Raw genomic sequence first — 17,534 nt, forward strand, 5'->3', positions numbered from 1 at the left:
GAGACAAACATGAGGAGGGGTCACTCACCGGTTATGGTCACAGGCAAAAGACTCAACTTCGGAAAAAAATCTATTTCATTTGTCACCAATACAATCAGAGTAGGGCAGAGAGAAACAAAACCAGATATTTATTAAAAACAAATACCCCATGCCTATCTTCTTCGCAGCTCCAAATTACGTTACTCTAAACTTTTCTGCCTCCTTCTTCCCAGTGGTGCAGGGGGTGGGGGAATAGGGGTTGTGGTCAGTTTTCTGCTCCTTCCTTCTCAGGGTGGAGGACTCAGTCTTTTAACAGTTTGATGTTTCCCTTCTTGAATATGTTAATTGCAGGGTCATTATAACCTTCACTGGTGGGCTCAGTCTTGGCCTGAGGCAGGTCTGGATTTTGGTGCTAGGGGAGCTTCAAGCAGCTTCTCAGAGGAGCCACCCACCTCACCAGCTACTAAAACTCTGCCACACAGACCCAACACAAAGCCAAATTTAGAAGTCATTTAAACAAAAGAAACTTAATATTAACCTGGACCAGCTGGGGTGATGGGCCAAGGCCAACAGTATGAGGTTCAACAAGACCAAGGGCAGGGTCTTACACTTTGGCCACAATAACCCCGTGCAGCACTACAGACTGGGGGAAGAGTGGCTGAAGAGCAGCCCAGTAGAGAGGGACCTGGGAGTACTGGGTGACAGCCGGTTGAACATGAGCCAGCAGTGTGCCCAGGTGGCACAGAATGCCAGTGGCATCCTGGCCTCTATGAGGAATAGTGTGGCCAGCAGGATGAGGGATGTAATTCTCCCCCTGTACTCAGCGCTGGTGAGTACACCTCACCTTGAATACTGTGCCCAGTTCTGGGCCCCTCACTTCCAGAGGAGATTGAGGTGATGGAGCAGGTTCCTGAGGAGAGCAACGAGGCTGTGAAGGGACTAGGGAGAAAGCCTTACAAAGAGAGGCTAAGGGAGCTGGAGTTGTTTAGCCTGGTTAAGAGGAAACTCAGGGGGAGCCTTATCCCTCTCTAAAACTATCTGAAGGGAGGTTGTAATCAGGGCTCTTCTCCCAGGCAACTAGTGACAGGAGGAGAGGGCATGGCCTGAAGCTGTGCCAGGGGAAGTTTTAGCTGGGTATCAGGAAGCACTTCCTCATGGAGAGGGTGGTCAGGCATCGGAATGGATTGCCCAGGAAAGTAGTGGAGTCACCATCCCTGTAGGTGTTCAAGCAAAGGCTGGATGTGGCACTTAGTGCCATGGTCTGGCTGATGTGGTGGTGTTAGGTCATAGGCTGGATTTGATGATCTTGGAGGTCTTTTCCAGCCTCAGTGATTCTGTGATTAATCTCCAGGATTACTAGCACTTTCATGCTTCCTTTAGGAGCACCTAGGATAGGATGACTTCCCTTGATGTGTTTTAAAACCAGAAACATCACATTTCTAATACCACAGGATATTTGGTGCTGGGGAGGTATCAGCCAACTGATAGGAATTGTGGTAAAATGCAGTGGACCAGCATTTTATTTGTCCTGAGAGATGCTTTTGCAAACTAACTACATGAATAAAAGAAAACTTCTGACCTTGCCTTTCAGGAAAAAAAAATAAAATTATGCATTTCCCTGGTGCAGAATTCTGGTGTCTTAGAGACAGGTAATAAGACTGTGTTCTCCATTCCTGTCCTCTTCAGAAAGAAGCATCCTTTCTGGTGGAGTCTTAACAGCAAAACTGAGCTCAAAGCAGGCAGAGAATCACATTTCCACATTCTACATTACATTGCCCAGAGAGGTTGTGGAAGCCCCATCCCTGGAAGTTTTTAAAGCCAGGCTGGACAGGGCTCTGAGCAACCTGATCTAGTGGGAGGTTGGACACATGACAGGGGGGTTGGAACGAGATGATCTTAAAAGGTCCCTTCCAACTCTGAAAATTCTATGATTCTATTATTCCCTTCCCAAAGGGCAATAGATGAAAGGATGTGAAGCTCTACTCTCCCCTGAAACTGAGGACCAGCTGCCATCCAGCCTCTTCAAGCCTTGTTTATATTATCATATGACATAGGTATTTTTCTAATGTTTTTTGCTCTGTTTTAATTGTGTCTATATTGCAAATATTACTAGATCAGGCTAGTTGTCAGCAGGACCTATTTAAGAACAACTGGATAGGAAACATTATCTTCAAGCAGGAGGCAGAGATAGGCAAATCACCTGTTCATTTTTATAAGATTCACTCAACAGCCCTTAGTCTTAAGGCCCCATTATAGAAGTCAGGCACACAAGAACTGGCAGCATGTCTTTCTAAATACTGGGATATATCCAAGGAAAGTATTCCACTTTACTATGCAAGTAAATAAATGTAAAATAGATTTCAAAATCAAAGTTTTGCTAAGCTGTTGCCTTTTAAGAAGATAACAAAGTCCAAACAAAAAATATGTTTCCCAGAGCAAACATTTCCAGCAGCTACTGGTTATCCTGACTTCTGGATGATGAACCATCAAGGGATAATTCTAACATACTGCACTTCAGGGTACTCAGGGAGCAAACTCGAGTACTCCACACCTATGTGAAAAACAGGCCTGCTCTGTATTACATTGGACATCAAGAACGAAAGAGGATGAAGCCCATGATCTCCTCCAGCACAGAAATGTTCCACTCCAGTTTAAAGCCTCATCACTTAACAGTGAATTGGCACCAGTACAGAATTCATCTTTATCCTTTCCTGAAAGTTGCTCACAGATTTTTGCCAGTAGAGAATCGTAGCCTTAGAAGAACTCAGAACTTAATTTGCCTTCTCCACCCAAATTTCATTAATCTATTTTTATGAACAACAACAACAAAATTACAATCTTACATTTATACCTATCACCCAAGAGCAGAGATCTGTGCAAACATTCTGATCCCACTCCTAGCTGCACACACTTGTGTTTTGCCTGAGAATTACTTCAAAGACAAGTACAGGCAAGCCACCAAGCTTCCTGACCAAATAAGAGCCAAACCAGTCTTCTGTTGCTCATCTTTGTCTGAGCCTGCAGAAAACAGTAAATACTAAGAGTTGCTCTCCCTAACAACAGAAAGGTTCACAAAGCTTTATAGCTTCTAGCACAGCTAAACACATCCATGGTATTTCAAACAGAATGACTGTGGTCTTGACTTTTCCCCTCACATCCTATACCACCTCTTTCTCTTACTTAGGGATTATTAAATAATTCCATATTCTTTCTGGCACCTTTCTTCTCATTCACATAACAAAGGTAATGACAAGACAGTAAAGACCCCTTTCTACCAACATACATCACTAAGAAGGAAAGCTAATAAACATAGTAACATTACTTGAGCCATGAGAATGGCTTGCTTTACTAGTCAGTGTACTGCAACCCTTAATATAGTATTTAGGATACTTACTATAAGAGGAACATTAGTTGCCCCAAGCAGCATGTTTCTAACTGGTTTGTAATTCTATACTGAGAAAAAAGAATGAAAATAAAATAATTTTTTTTAAATGGATAAACTTTCTTCTCCTACGCTTACTGTTCAACTCATGCTGCTGAAGGTGATGGCTTGCACCCATCTGGAATAACAGATTTAGCAAATGCACTTCATTATCTTTCCCAGTCAGGTGTGTATTCTTCAATGGTTTCTAATTGGCACAGTCAAGCTCAATCTGGGTTGCAAGTATTAGTCTATGGAATACTTAAGTTCAGTTCAACAAAATGCTACACAGGGCATTATGTGCAAGCTTCAGAAAGATGTATGGTTGCCTGGAAATTAGAGGTGAACAAGTCCCATGTATGTTGATAGTGCTGTACTACTGTGCCAAATCCATGGACTCCTTTCCTGGGGAGTTACTCTCCCACTACAAGCACTGCTTCATCTCATCTATCCAAGCTCTGCCTGTTAGTTTTTCCACTCCTTTACAGATTTGGTTTGTTTTTTCTCCTCTTGTCTGACTGTAGCTTACCTAGCCAAGGATGGCAGCACAGACAGAGCTTCAAGGGAGCACACCAGGGATAATTTAAAAGACACAACGAAGCATCCTACAATAAATCTGTACAAGATACAATGCAGTATTCTCTCTACAAGCCACATGAAACAGAGGTGACTTCAGAGTCACCATTAAGAAGCAAAAATGCCAACGTGCATTGCATTCCATTCCTACATCTTACTGAAGTCCTGACACTGAAGTGTAAGATGGGAAGTGATTCTCCTCTTAATTAACTAGTCAGTTAATTTATCTTGTTTTGACAAGGATGGTTCATCTTAAAGATCAAAGCAGCCCTCTTCTCATCCTGTTCTCATTTGCTGAGTTGTAGATACAGCAGATGTTCTTCATTTAAAAAATAAAAAATAAAAATAAGTTTGTCCCTTTTACATTAAGTTGTCAGAGCTGAATGTGGTGGTCTCTCGGGGCTCCTAGAGGCTTTTTTGGATGGTGAGGAGTGAGTGTTGAAACATCCAGTTAGCAAACTATTTGGAAAAGAATAAGGGCATGAAAAATAAGAAGTTGAAAACTATTAAGATTGATTCTCCTTTTTGGCTATACAAAATAAACATTGCAATTCCTTTAGGGATAACACAAACCAGTTGCTCACAAACAGTAATTCAATTCACTGTCTACAGAAACTGTGAGGTTAGTATTATAAAAAAAGTTTGTTGACCTCATGACCTCATGAGGACACATCCTGAATCATCAGCCTGCCAGTATAGCTAAGAATCATGCCAATCATTAGTATTTACTATCCATTATTTAATATCTAAGTTGCATGCACTGCTCTTGACAACAGTTTTTACTAAGACTTTTATATGTGCTAAAAATATTTAAAATACTTAACTATTGGTATTTATCTTGTGAAGATTAAGTGTCAAGTTGGATTTATATTATTGAAACAGATTTGTCTTTAGTTTGCCACTAGACGCTCAAACACGATGCTACTGATTTTTTACACACTGTCATTCTGTTTTCACATCTGTAATCAGAAAACCAACAGCCGAACTATGCTCATTCTGGAAAAATTAATCCTGCAAACTGATTCAAGGAGTTTGATAAAAATTATTTAGCACAAAATCAGTTCAATAAACTGTTGCCCTAATTAACACTAGCTTGTTGGGGTTTTTTTTGAACAAGCTCCAACATACAAGTTCAGCATGCCAGGAGAGTTATATAAAGGCTGAGCCTGTTTCTTCTCTGTGTAGACTGAGTTTTGAGGCATGGTTTTTTTTGTTTGTTTGCTTGTTTGTTTGTTTTTAAGATAGAGATTGTTGGTAACTGTGACTAGGGCATAAAGCAATTATTAACAAAGTGTAAATATGTTTTACACATTGATTCAGTATTCATTGATTCACCTTTTCCCTCCCAAAGGCTGTCTGGAATATGTCCCTACCACATTCCTTTGCAAAAGTAGAATACTCTCATCTCCACTTTACACATGGGTAAACTGAGGTATAGTAAGGTTGACAGTCTGCTGTTTAACAAAGGGGTGGTCGAACACCTGCAGTAAACATGGATTTTAACAGCATTTGGAGGAAACTCTGCACTTTTGAAAACAAACCCAGAAGACACTTTGTAGCAAAGGTTTTAAATGACCTCTCACACTCTCACCACGTAGTGCTCTGGCCAGACAATGATGCTGCTGGGCTACTTCCACATCATTTACAAGCAACTACTCCGCTTCACTGCATCTTGGACGTTTTTCCAAAGGGCTTTTCCCTTTTTCCTTCTTTTTTTTTTTCCTTCTCTTCCCCCTCCCCCTTCCCGAGTGCTGGCCTGTCCCCTCGAGTGTGGTGGGTGTCTCTGGAGCCCATAGGACAACGTGACTTGCAGGACTCCCCCACTCCTTCACAACCAAAGGGGAAACACTGGTGGTAAGCAATCTTGAAAAGGGTGGAGGGGAGTCAGAAGACGAAAGCGGTGCCTCCAAATCTTAATTACAGTTAGCAGGGAATTAAGTAATAGTCACTAACCTCTTCAGTTCACAAAGGAGAAACGTGATCCTGCTTAATCCTCCTCCGCTCCCTGCAGCTCCTTCTTATACAACGCTCTGCAGCTCCCGCATATCAATGCCCTGCTGCTATCATTACAGCAACACCCCCTTGGCCAGGAATCCAATAAGGACACTATAGGGGCGGGCTATAGCCAGAGCGGCTGCAGCATGGCTGCTACAAGCACTCAGGCTTGGGAGTTTCCGCTCAGAAAACAGCAGTAAAGCTGCAGGTGGCTACCGGGGGACTGACTCCTCCCTGGGGACCTGTGCAAGACCCCGGTTAAGCCTCCACAGCAGTCACCTCTGGGCACTGCCCACGAAGTGTATAGCAGGGACTAGTATACCGGCAGAGCTCGTGTCTACCCAGCTGCATCCATAGGGTTTATGCTGAAGGCTGAGCTCAGGAAACTGGGAGCACTCAGGCAACTGGGAGTTTCAGCAGTGCCAGGTAGAAAAATCATTCTGCTCGTGGCTTCCTCCAAGCAGGCAGTACACAGGAAGCAGGGACTAGGACAGCCTAGGCCAGGCATTACACAAGCTCTTACTCAAGACTGGTTGCTTCCCTTTCTAGAAGGATTGCTTCCTGGCCCACAATACACTGTTCTTAAGCACTAGCTTTTCCTTGGAGAGCCACTTTTTACCCAGAGGCTACTCCCAGCCTCTTTACTTGCCATTTCTTATCTACATACAACAGAACTTTGAGCTGCTTCATTCAGGGCTTGGAAGATAAAAGCCTAGAGGGAGGGGAGGGGGTACAGCTATTTTCCTTCAGGCCAGAAGCTTCTGCAATAAACAGTGTATGAAACAAGGATGGTCTAAATTCCATAGATCATTCTATACCTGTGGTGGCACAGACCCACCCCCAACCCCAACCCAGGCTGCATTTCAATGTCAGCAGCAGCCAACGTTGTTATTGTTTTAATTCCAAGCAGTGGGTTGGGACAATCTGGCATTTTCTGACCTTGCCTACTGGAGCAGAGAGTGGAGACAACCAGTACCTTCTTGCCCTGGTACATGAGTTGGGAACATCAGGTGCTCCCTAACTATTTCTGGTGATGACTGGGAAATGTACCCAAGACCCCTCCTGCCTGGACCACAACCCATTCCAAAAGTTGTCAAGATTACCTGACAATAATTACAGCCACAGTGAAAAAGCTTGGTGAGGCTCTGAGCAACCTGCAGCTCCCTGATCTAATTGAGGATGAACCTGCTTGCTGCAGGGTGATCTTTAGAGGACTAGGTGACCTTTACAGGTCCCATAAAACCCGAATTATTCTATGATTCTATGAAAGTCAATCATATTGAGGCTCTGCAGGTACCAATCCTATGTGGGGCACTTCAAGCTCTCAATGATTGTAAGAGGCTGCTACACCATGTTTTGTGACATGTTTCAGCTGTTCACTGGTAGAAGCCAACAAAGGAAAAAGAAACTGGGGCAAACTGGGGTAGGAGAGAATCCAGCCAGCTGCTCCTGTGTGTTCAACCTGTTCCTGGCAAATCTTGGGACATGTTATGTGTCACCAGTAACACCATAAGTAGTCTGTCTTCTTCCTTTAGATCATCAATGCAGCTTTGTTCTGAAATACTTCAAAAGGGATTATAAGAGTAATACACCCTTCTTTCTATCTTTCCACACTCATTTTTTAATGACAGTTAACTTCCTTACCAGAAAGACTTCACTTGGCCTCCTCCCAGCTACATTTGCTTTTCCAAAGTCAGGTTTTCTGAGCCAGTTCCAGAGTGTTAACTCTGGCAAAACTTCCATGGTCTTAGCAGAACTGGGGCATATACTGACATTACTGTGCTTCATGTTTCAAATATGTCACAGGATGTTTCAAAATTCTTTCCTTCCTCTTTGAAACACATGGTAGTACTACAACCTAAAGCACAGATCTACGTATCAGCAGCCCTAATTATAGTCATTATGCAACTGCAATGAGAAGTTCTAGAGAGTGACTGAAGAATTACACACAAGACTAGCAAGCAGGAAGTTTAAAGTCCATCAAAGCATGAGTTAAGGTCTGCGATGTGTGGTATTGCATAAAGGAGGACTGGCAGAGCAGGAGATATGGCATTGAAAGATATAAATCAGGCGTTCAACATATGGGACTGCTAACAACTAGCATGTGACTATGCTTAGCACAAAGTAATGAATGAATTAGCACATGATAGGAAACCATAACGAATAGCAGAACATATGAATGAATGCATATGGGAGTGATCAGAGGCAGATGTAACTCAGAGCCTTTGGATTTAGTGACAGGGCTTGCATGTGTACAGCCACATGTTCTACAGGATGTGGGACCTGTCTGAAGTCATAATTAACCTCTTAAAAAAAATAAAAAAAACCAAAACCAAACCACAAAAAAAACCCCACACTACTTTCCAGCTGGGTTGGCTCCCAAAACCAGGTAAGAGTGGCAACACACAGCCAAACAGGAAGGCACAACTGCCTCTTTCCACCACACTGTGGGGTGGGGTGGGGTTGGGTTAGGTTAGTTTAGGTTAGGTTAAACCAGTCAGGTAACCACTTGCTGTTTGATCCCCCTCTATAGCCTTGAGCTCCCTCACCTTGAGCCATAGGTTTGCTTATTTATTCAGGTGGCTAGATAACAAACCCAACATTTAACTGAACTCCAAACCTGGTCAAGGTAGCGAGGGTTCCTCCAGAGAGGTGTAATGAGACATGGGATCTGGAGCAGCCATTTGTGATCCTCAGATGGTGAGAAGATGGCATGGCAAGAGAAGCTGGGGTCTGCCAGGTTGGTGGCAATAGGCAGAGGGAGATGCTGACCTTGGAAAAAGCATGGATGTAGCTCTCTGGGTATATTAATTTCTTGCAGTCTGTTTCTTTTTCCATATGGAAATAGCAGAGAGAGTATCTATAAATAACGAGTACCTTTCAATACTAATAAAACTTCACCAAAATTAGGTGGGTATCGTATAGCTTTCATCAATTTCACCATTACTAGAAGAAAGTCTGCAGAGGTAGTTAGGCTGACACAGGCATAGCTGGGAACAATAGGCAAGCTTTTCGCACAAAATCCTTCTTCAGATCTGAAATGCTTGTAATAGATTTTTCAGAGAGTAAGTAGATATGCAGGAGTCAGCCCACCCCTGAAGGCAAAGGCAACCAAGTCCCACAAAGTGATGTTAACATAAAGGCGGGAGGAGGGTTAAAAACCTGCAGCTTTGCCTGTGAAGCAGCTGCTTAGGAGGATAGGAAGAGTTCCCACTAGTCGGGGCCACCCGCTCCCTTTTTGCCCCTTATTTCTCATTCGTTGTATCTGCACATCATTTTGTTCTGCTGATTGTCTTTCCATACCCTGTTTCTCCCCATTCTCACCTTTCACAGTCTCACAAGTGCTACAAGTCCTAGCAAGCAGATGTGTTAATTAACTTCAGCTGCAACCAACCAACCAACCAGCCAACCAATCAACCTCCTACTTCTCAATTATTTTTTCAGGAACAACTAAGCAATGTAAAATAACATTATCATCGTTCTGATGACTGGAGTTGACTGGCAACCACTATAAGTCCTCCACAGGAAGAAACGGTTTTATTTGTCATAATTCAATAGCAGATAATATTCCACTAAATCACGATGGTAAGCCAAAGGAGTGCAAATAAGAAGCTGGAAAACAAGTGAAAGAGAAAGAACTGGCTAGGCAACAGTCCCAAGATGAATGCCTGACTCAACTCCTCAGCCAGGAAGTGCATATAATATATATCAAAGCAGGTGTAAGGAAGCAATGAAGCAGAATCTGAAATTATTAGTCCAATCATGGTTTAGTTTCAGATGAATCAAAACTATGAGCCAAGGCTCAGGATCCTGTAATCTAGCAGCACTCATGCACACTTCACAAATGATACAAGCCGAAGTGCCGAGCTCAATGAATGCTCTGGACAACCCACTTAAATAAACTGCAACAGGGACACCAGCTTATGTGGTACGACAAGGGATAAATTTGGAATTTAAAGGATAAGCTAAAGACAACAGTAATTAAGTTGAATATGCATATCGGTGTATGGAATCAGATCATCAGATTAGATTTTTCTTTGGGGACTGCTGGAAAAGATGATTACAGAAATTCTGTCGGGTTTTTCAATTTTTATTGCATGTCCCTTGTGTGTTTTTATGGTGTCCCTTGGTTTGGCCTGGAAAATTGAAGAAAATTAAAGGGCGTCTCCAGTACAAAGAGGCAGCAGTTTTGGTGTGCTTCGGGTACACTTTGCCATGCCAGCGCTCTGCCAACCCCGGCCATCCCTTCACCGGCTTCCCTCTGCCCCATCCCCACAATCGAGGCCCCGGTTGCTGACCACCCCAAACGAAAAAGACGAGGCACACACGGAGGAAAGCAGCCAAAACCTCGCTGCCGAGGACCAGGCAGAGGGATTTCCCGCTACCCCCCTCATGTAAATACTGTGCGGCCCAGCTCCACCTCCGCACCCGCCCCGCCGCCAGTCGCAGCGCCGCCCGGCAGCGCCCTCTGCCGTGCCCGCCGCCACCGCGGGACGCGGCAATGGCGGCCCCCGCAGTTCACGCATGAGCCCCGAGCCCCGACCGCCGACGCCGTGAGTGGGGAGGGGCTGCCGAGCCCGGGGCGCGGTTACAGCCGTTAGGGCGCGGTTATGGCCGTTAAGGCGGGGCCCCACCACCTCCCCCTCCCGTTCCCTCCTGCGGTCGGGGCGGCACCCGTGTGAGCCGCCCCCCCCCCCCCCCCCTCTCCCCCACCAGCCCCTGCAGCTCTGTCCCCTGGCAGGCTCGGCGCTGCGTAAAATGGCGTCCGCGGCGCCGGGGGGGACTCGGGGGTAGTCGGGCACCGCAGGGTGCGGGTGGAACAGCGACTTGGGGGACGGGCGGGAGGCAGAGGCGCGAACCGGGTGTCGTGGCGGTGAGGGCGGCTGTGCGGTGAGGTGGCCGCAGGCCTGGTAGGCGAGGAGTCTTAGACCCGTCAGAGGGTGAACAAGTGCAGTAATTATACACACATCGTCTGGCAGTGCGATTGCCAGGACCATGTTAACGGTAACCGTACTGCAGATACACCTCGCCCGCTTTAAGATTGCCACAAAGCAAGTTCATCTAGCAAGCTGCAGTCAACGCCTGATACACAGAAAACGTTCAAGCTGCTGCCAAGACCTGGTCCTGTAAAGCTGGTTTCACTCGAGTATCATTTCCAGAGGTGGTGCTGCCCGAGGGTGGGTTTGAGGCAGAGGGGACATGGGGTGCCATGGCTCTTGCCCTACGGCCAGGAAACCGCAGCTCAGCTCAAGGGATGTGAAACAATCTCATGCCCACTGCAGTGTGCCCTGTGGAAAAGCCGGTGACAAAAGCACAGCTAGTGTAAATCTGAATAAACTGGGCAAGCGTAAAACAAATCAATTGCAGTAACTTGTAACACAGTAATAAAACTAACTAAAATTGCTGTTCATTTGGGTACAATTCGAGAAGCAATCAAGTGGCACTGAGCATGTTTAATGTTCTTACCCACCATGCAGGAAAGGAATCGCTGTGTTTCGTTCTCTAAAAATTGAAACTCTCCACTTTCGGGTTGTTCCTCTAACTAAACCAGAGAGGGTTTCTCCCATCCCTTTTTATTGGTGAGCTCAGTTCCTCCTGCCTACCAGTCTAGTTGGTTTGGACTCAATTGCTTTCTGCCGATTTACATGAACTCTTAAAGTGAGAGCACGTAGCATGGGGTCAAATCAGCGCTGGGTGCATGGGGAGTCTCCGCTCCACTCACACCCAGAGTGTGCAATTTTATTAATTAAGTTAAACCACTAACAGAATATTGAGTCTCGGTCATTTATATCAGGGTATGAGTGGGCTGGATTGCTTCTTACATGGCCATTTTTTTTGAAGCACTGAAACAAAAAAATTAGCCTCCCCGCTTAGGCCGGCCTCACAATCTGGAGTAATAGCAGGCTGTGACAGCAAGGTGGCCCTATTCCTCTGCCCAGTTGTACATCCTTGCTGAGAGTCTTGTACAGCTGGATCAGCCGGCTTTTTGAAAGCTGCTTTTCCAGTACATTACGGCTTTCTGGACATTGCATATACTGCAGCTGCAGCCCTGCAGAAGGGAGGGAAAAACTGACATGAGCACCGGTTCCAGCAGCAACTCACGGCTAGGCTTAAATGCAATGTTAAACTGCATCTACTCTTTATTTTGATTTGAAGCTTTGGCTTGAATTTGAGCAGTGAACTGATGTTTCATATCGTGCGTTAGGCAGTGCTAAGGGCTCTCAAACTTGACAGTGGGTGTGGTAAAGATGCGTGCATGTTGACAGATAACAAAATACTGTCTTTCTGGCAGCTTAGTGCTTAGAGATCATTTTGTCTTAGTCAAAGCTTGTCAAGTATTGCTGACCTCACTGTCTCAACATAATAATTCAAGGTGCTGAAATAGCCAAAGTCAGCCAAATTTCACTGAACAGAAAGTGCAAAGAGAAGCTAGCTTAAGGAAGAAATGTAGGAATTTTAAAGTTGTTGCATTTATTCCACTGAGGAAGAAAGGATTTTCATCAAGAGGGGGTGAAGAGGCTAGTGTCATTTTTTTTTTTTTTGTTAGATGAGCTTTAATTTAGACTACTGTAAATGAAGTGAAAAAATATGGAGAACAGAGATAAGGAGCTTTTGGGATTAAAAGGAAAAAATAAACCCCAAACCCTTCATTACTATTTTACAGCTTTTTCTAAGTAGTACTTTGCTGTTGCAGTTCTGAAATTAATGAAGTGTGCACGGATTACTGCTGCACCTATTTTACTTCAAAGCTGGGTATTCCCCAGAAGTCAGGGGCTTTGCATGTTTGTTAATAGAGTACTTTCCAGGCCACTTTTCTAATACAAACTTCTGGGATTTGACTCGGTGCCAGAGAAGTAAAATAACATCCTTACCTCTGCAGCTGTGACCACAAGATAAAATAGAGCAGGAGAAAGAGCTGTTGCTGGCGGTTGTTCTCACTCCACTTACCTTCAGTGTTGCAGCTCACACAAAGAAACAGGCCCACGCATGCCCTCCCTAACAACGTGGTTGTTAGGGCACTTGACTTCTCTTTTATACCCACCACAGGTTAGGTGGCACAGGTGAATGCAACTTAGAAACCATAGCTCCATGTTAGCATTGTTAATGCACAGCAGTTTTTCTTACTTGCCTGCACTACCTTACCTGCTCTGCAGCAGAGCCCTTAGAGCATATCTGAGGATAATTTGGTGGCATCCCAACTTGTGGTTGGTCTGAGAATTAGGAGAGAGCTCTAGATACAGATCTGAAGGCCACACCAGCTCCAGCTTACTTTTATGCAAACAACTCACCAGCTTTACAAGTGCCATAGAAATGGAAGGCAAGGATTGATGTGTGAGAGCATTTGGTCTTGCAAACCTTGCATATTCAGGCAAGGGGGAGGGAAAAGGGGGAAAAAGGGGCATAGCTGGATTTTTGTATTTGTCTATAATGCTGTTAGTGGCTCACTGTACAGTTTTGAGGTGTGATTTTTCAAAACTGAGGAGGCTGCAGAAAAGGGATGTATTGTTTCTGTTTCTGGAAGTAAAGCAGCAGTTAACAGCCATAAGCTTTTAAACTAAAAAAAAAAAAAAGTTGTAAAGCAATAAAAGCTACTGTGGGAATTGACCTTGTGAGGTCCTTGTTCGACTTGGCATATCATCAGGAATAGAAATTCCTTGAGAGTATGCTACTATACTGTCTCTCTGTAGATATATAGTGTGTATATATATATATATATATATATGCACTATACTATACTACTGAGCTACCCCATACACAAGAAAGCTTGCAATTTTGCTAACATGTTTTCAGTTGTCATTTCAGCACTGTTTTCTTCGGCTTTTCCCTGTTGAGAGCAACTTAAAAACATCACTGGCAACTTCAACTGACATTTGCTTTTAAGCATGTTTCAAGGATGCTTTTTGGTGACTTCAGCTAAGTGCTTTCATCTGGTGGAGTAACAGTGGAGGGTTTTTTTTTTGTTTGTTTAAGAACTGCACAGCAGTAATAATAGATTAACCCCCGTTCTCCCCCCCCCCAAGGCAGAGTAATTTTCTTTTTTTGATATTTACATATTTTCATTAAGTGGTTGCACAGCCTACCACCAGCTAAAATACATAGTCCCTGTTTCCAGAGCTGTCTCAGAGTACTCTGCATATCCTGAGTACATAGCAGATGTTTTTTTGTGTATTTTGCCTCTTTCCTGTCTTTCTCACCCCTCCCTACACTAAATAAAAATCATTCCTGCTATGAATTTGATCACTACAATAAACATAGTAAGCCAAATTGCCTAAAAGTGGATTTTGCCATCATGCTATTAGACCTCTCACAGATCAAACAGGAGGCATGTGTTCAGGCTGTTTTCCTTTTTCATATCTGCAGCTGTATCTGCTTTGAAGAATGGCTTTGTAAGCTTCACCCAGTAACTAACAAAGAGATAGAAATCTTCCACATCTCTGTGTGTCTTTTCCAGATTTGGCTCAATTTCATTAATAGCAGCAATCTCCCAGTCAGGTGTTGATCTATGTTCCAGCACTAGTGTAGATGGTTACTTTGATGATGTTAAATGAGTGTAGAGAGAGAGAGCCAAGAGTGCTTTTGAAGCAGAGTGCCCCCATGGACTGCACGTTGACTGGAAGTTTGCAGGTGGACCACCAGGCTGAACCACCACCTGACACCCTTCATAACTCAAAGGTGGGAAAGTCCATGAGAGTAGTCAGAAGCTAGTCTGAACAGACCACACACCAACAAAACCAACATAGTGGGAACACAGCCCTCAGCATCAGTTATTTTGATTTACAGACCTGTACTTATTCCTGATGTAGATATAGCCAGTAGTAATTATGAGAGATCAGTCTAGCATTAATGTAACTGAAAATTGAGATACTGAACTCCCTCAGAAGGAAGACCCGTAAGGAACGGGAACATCCATAGAGACTTTTGATCCAACAGAAGTCTAACACAGTCACAAAGACGTCAAACCAGTGCATTCCAGACTCTACAGTAGTACTGGTTGTATGGTGTTGATGAACACCACAAACTGAAGATGTTAACACAGGGTGGTACACCAAGATCTGAAGAACATTAATTCTAATGTAGCATGAAAAATCACTCACCTGAGGCTGAAAAATGTATGTAGGGTACTTAGGAGGTAGGAGAAAATGCAAAGACACTCAGAATGCAAAGACTTCTTTAGGTAGGGGGTAACTAAACTACTTAACAAGAGTTCACTTTGGCATGTTACAGGTAGAAGGAATACAACTCTTGTCAGAACTTAAAATGAGGAAAAATATTGTCTTGAAAAGTCCTTCAGGTTTGCCATCTCAATAAAGACTTCACTAGGTAAAGGTCTTTAACCTATATACCCTGACATATCCTGATCTTCTGTATAATTTTCTTCTGGCCCCTCCACAAAATTACACCTCTCCAAAATACATAGTAAGCATCTTTTCAGTGGCCTCCTCTGAAAGCAGCCTTGCCAAGCAGTAGACAGAATAATTTTTCCTCTGTGCTGCCTGCTCATACTATCTCCAGCCACAGTAGAGGGCAGACACTAAAGAAACATTTGCCATGTTTGATGGGACTGGTTGTCTGTTAACTATATTAATAATTTACATCAGAAGGAGACACAGCCTATATGTCTAAAGAAGTGACACAGCACTGTTTTCAATTTCATCAAGTATCAGAAATTCAGGTTCCAGCCAATAAAAGCTTTAGGCTTGATTTTTTTGCCTTGGTCCCTTACCATCATTTCTCCTTGGGATCCAGGGAGTTGCATCATGATCCCGTTTTGAGTACTGAATTTAGATGGAAGAGCAATGTTGTTTATTCCTCTAGGGCTGGAAAGCAACCATTGGCACTTGGAGCTATGGGATGAGCTGCTGCAAGAAGTTTATGAAAGTCAGCTGTTAAAAAGAAAGCAGGGACCTCCACATGAGTTATTAGAGCTGTGGCTATCAAAGCTTATTCCTGGCATCCAGAAGCATTTCCTTGGGCTTTACTGCATTGTACATTTGTGGACACTGCTATACAAGCACTGCAAGATGAAAACTAAAAGCCTACATGCTTCAGAGACTGCAGTACAATTAGAAAGATACAGCATACTAGCAGGAGTGAAGAGAGAGTTGCTTTATTGTTACACCTGATCTAGGCAAAGCTGCTTTTGCTGTAGTCCAACATTTCTACATGAAGCATAGTTGGAAAGCTTACCTTAAGACACAGTTTACAATAAATAGTACCTCTAAGATTGCCTGTGCCGTACAGAAATATAGAGTGGCAGCCATACATCACTTGACAAAAAGCAAGTAATGGCTTATGAAGAGCCCCATATAACCAAAGAACAGGCTTCAGACCTTTTAAAAAATAAAAAAATATAAACTTTTCACTTTGTCTCTTACCTAAAGTAGCTGTAGACTTCTGCGGTAAAATGACTCCTCTTAATACTAGAAACTCCCAAGTACCTTCTCTAAAATTTTGATGCCTATAACTTGCTACTCCTCATAGCCTTCCTCCTTCCAGCCTTTCAGGTGCAAAGCTTTCAGTTGAAAAATGTGCTCTTTAACTCTGTGTTGCTCAGAAGTAGTGAGGAGCATGGTTATTCTCCCCTTTCTCCCTGTATCTTTATTGTGGAGGACTATGCTAAAAAAATAAGTTGCCTGAATTCCTTTTTTTTTTGTAAGTCAGAAATTAAATACAAAATCCATAGGCTTCAAGTAAATGAACTGATCTCCAGGAGTATGCCTGGGTTACAGTGTCTGTTAAAATACTGTTTTTGTCTCCTCTTCAGTACAAAATATACAGCAATCTCCATGCTGCTTCCATTTAATTGGAGTTTTGCCACCAAATGAAATAGGTAGCTCAGGTACAAATTAATTAAGAGAATGGAAAGATGTACTTTAAATGTGGGATGTAACAGAAAGGTTATTAGAAACTGAGCAGTTGCTTTTACAAGGTGATCATGCCCTAGCTTGATGAGATTATTTCCTGAACCTAAACTGTAAACAAGCAACCATATAAAGTCACAAACCTGCATATGAGATGCTGGATTAAGCTCTTGAAAAATATGACAAAAGCTAACAATCTTCACATCACTGAAGTTGGTGAAACAATTTCTTTGTATTTTACTGGAGCCAGGATTTTGCTGTAGGCAAAATTCATGCTGGAATTAATACTGACTCTACAGTATCTTCCTCTGAAAGCTGTTTTAGTGCCATTCCTCCCTGGCTCTCCCTTTTCCTTTGGGATAACTGAGTTTTAAAACACTTTCCATTTTTCATCTCAATTCCCCTTTTCACCATCACTCTTCCGGAGTAACACCATTGCCATTACTTTTACATGGTATTAGTCATAATGCACGCTGGTATGATGCCTTCCATCAGAATTTCAAAGCACTTAACAAATATTAATTAAATACTGCGTCTCTGTGAGGTATGTTAGTAATTAATTTTCTAAGCCAACACCATATAAAGGAGAGAGAAGGTTGCATTCTCACAGTAGCACATGGCACTCTTACTCGTTTACAGTTACTTTACTTACAGGTGTCTAGGCCTGAAGTAAGTTCCTTATGCAGCTTTTGAAATGGTCA

General features: G+C 43.3%; 2 protein-coding genes across 8 annotated transcripts in view; one reads left to right on the forward strand and one right to left on the reverse strand.

The window, feature by feature from the left end:
• BLVRA (biliverdin reductase A) overlaps positions 1-6,188 on the reverse strand; it is a 31,032-nt gene extending 24,844 nt beyond the window's left edge. Inside the window, exon 1 of one of the 4 annotated variants that reach the window (XM_030445299.1) lies at positions 5,930-6,188. The gene's annotated coding sequence lies outside the window, so the exon portion shown is untranslated. Of the gene's footprint in view, positions 1-4,340; positions 4,392-5,929 lie in introns of those variants that run through there. The other 3 variants (XM_030445302.1, XM_030445298.1, XM_030445300.1) reach the window with 3 other exon arrangements.
• Positions 6,189-10,413: 4,225 nt separating this feature from the next.
• The window catches only part of LOC103533512 (cytochrome c oxidase assembly factor 1 homolog), a 51,116-nt gene continuing 43,995 nt past the window's right edge, over positions 10,414-17,534 (forward strand). For 3 of the 4 annotated variants that reach the window (XM_030445362.1, XM_030445361.1, XM_030445364.1), the window contains exon 1: positions 10,416-10,524. The gene's annotated coding sequence lies outside the window, so the exon portion shown is untranslated. Of the gene's footprint in view, positions 10,525-17,534 lie in introns of all 4 variants that reach the window. The other variant, XM_030445365.1, reaches the window with a different exon arrangement.

This window comes from Calypte anna, chromosome 2, assembly GCF_003957555.1.
Source record: "Calypte anna isolate BGI_N300 chromosome 2, bCalAnn1_v1.p, whole genome shotgun sequence".
NCBI lineage: Eukaryota > Metazoa > Chordata > Aves > Apodiformes > Trochilidae > Calypte > Calypte anna.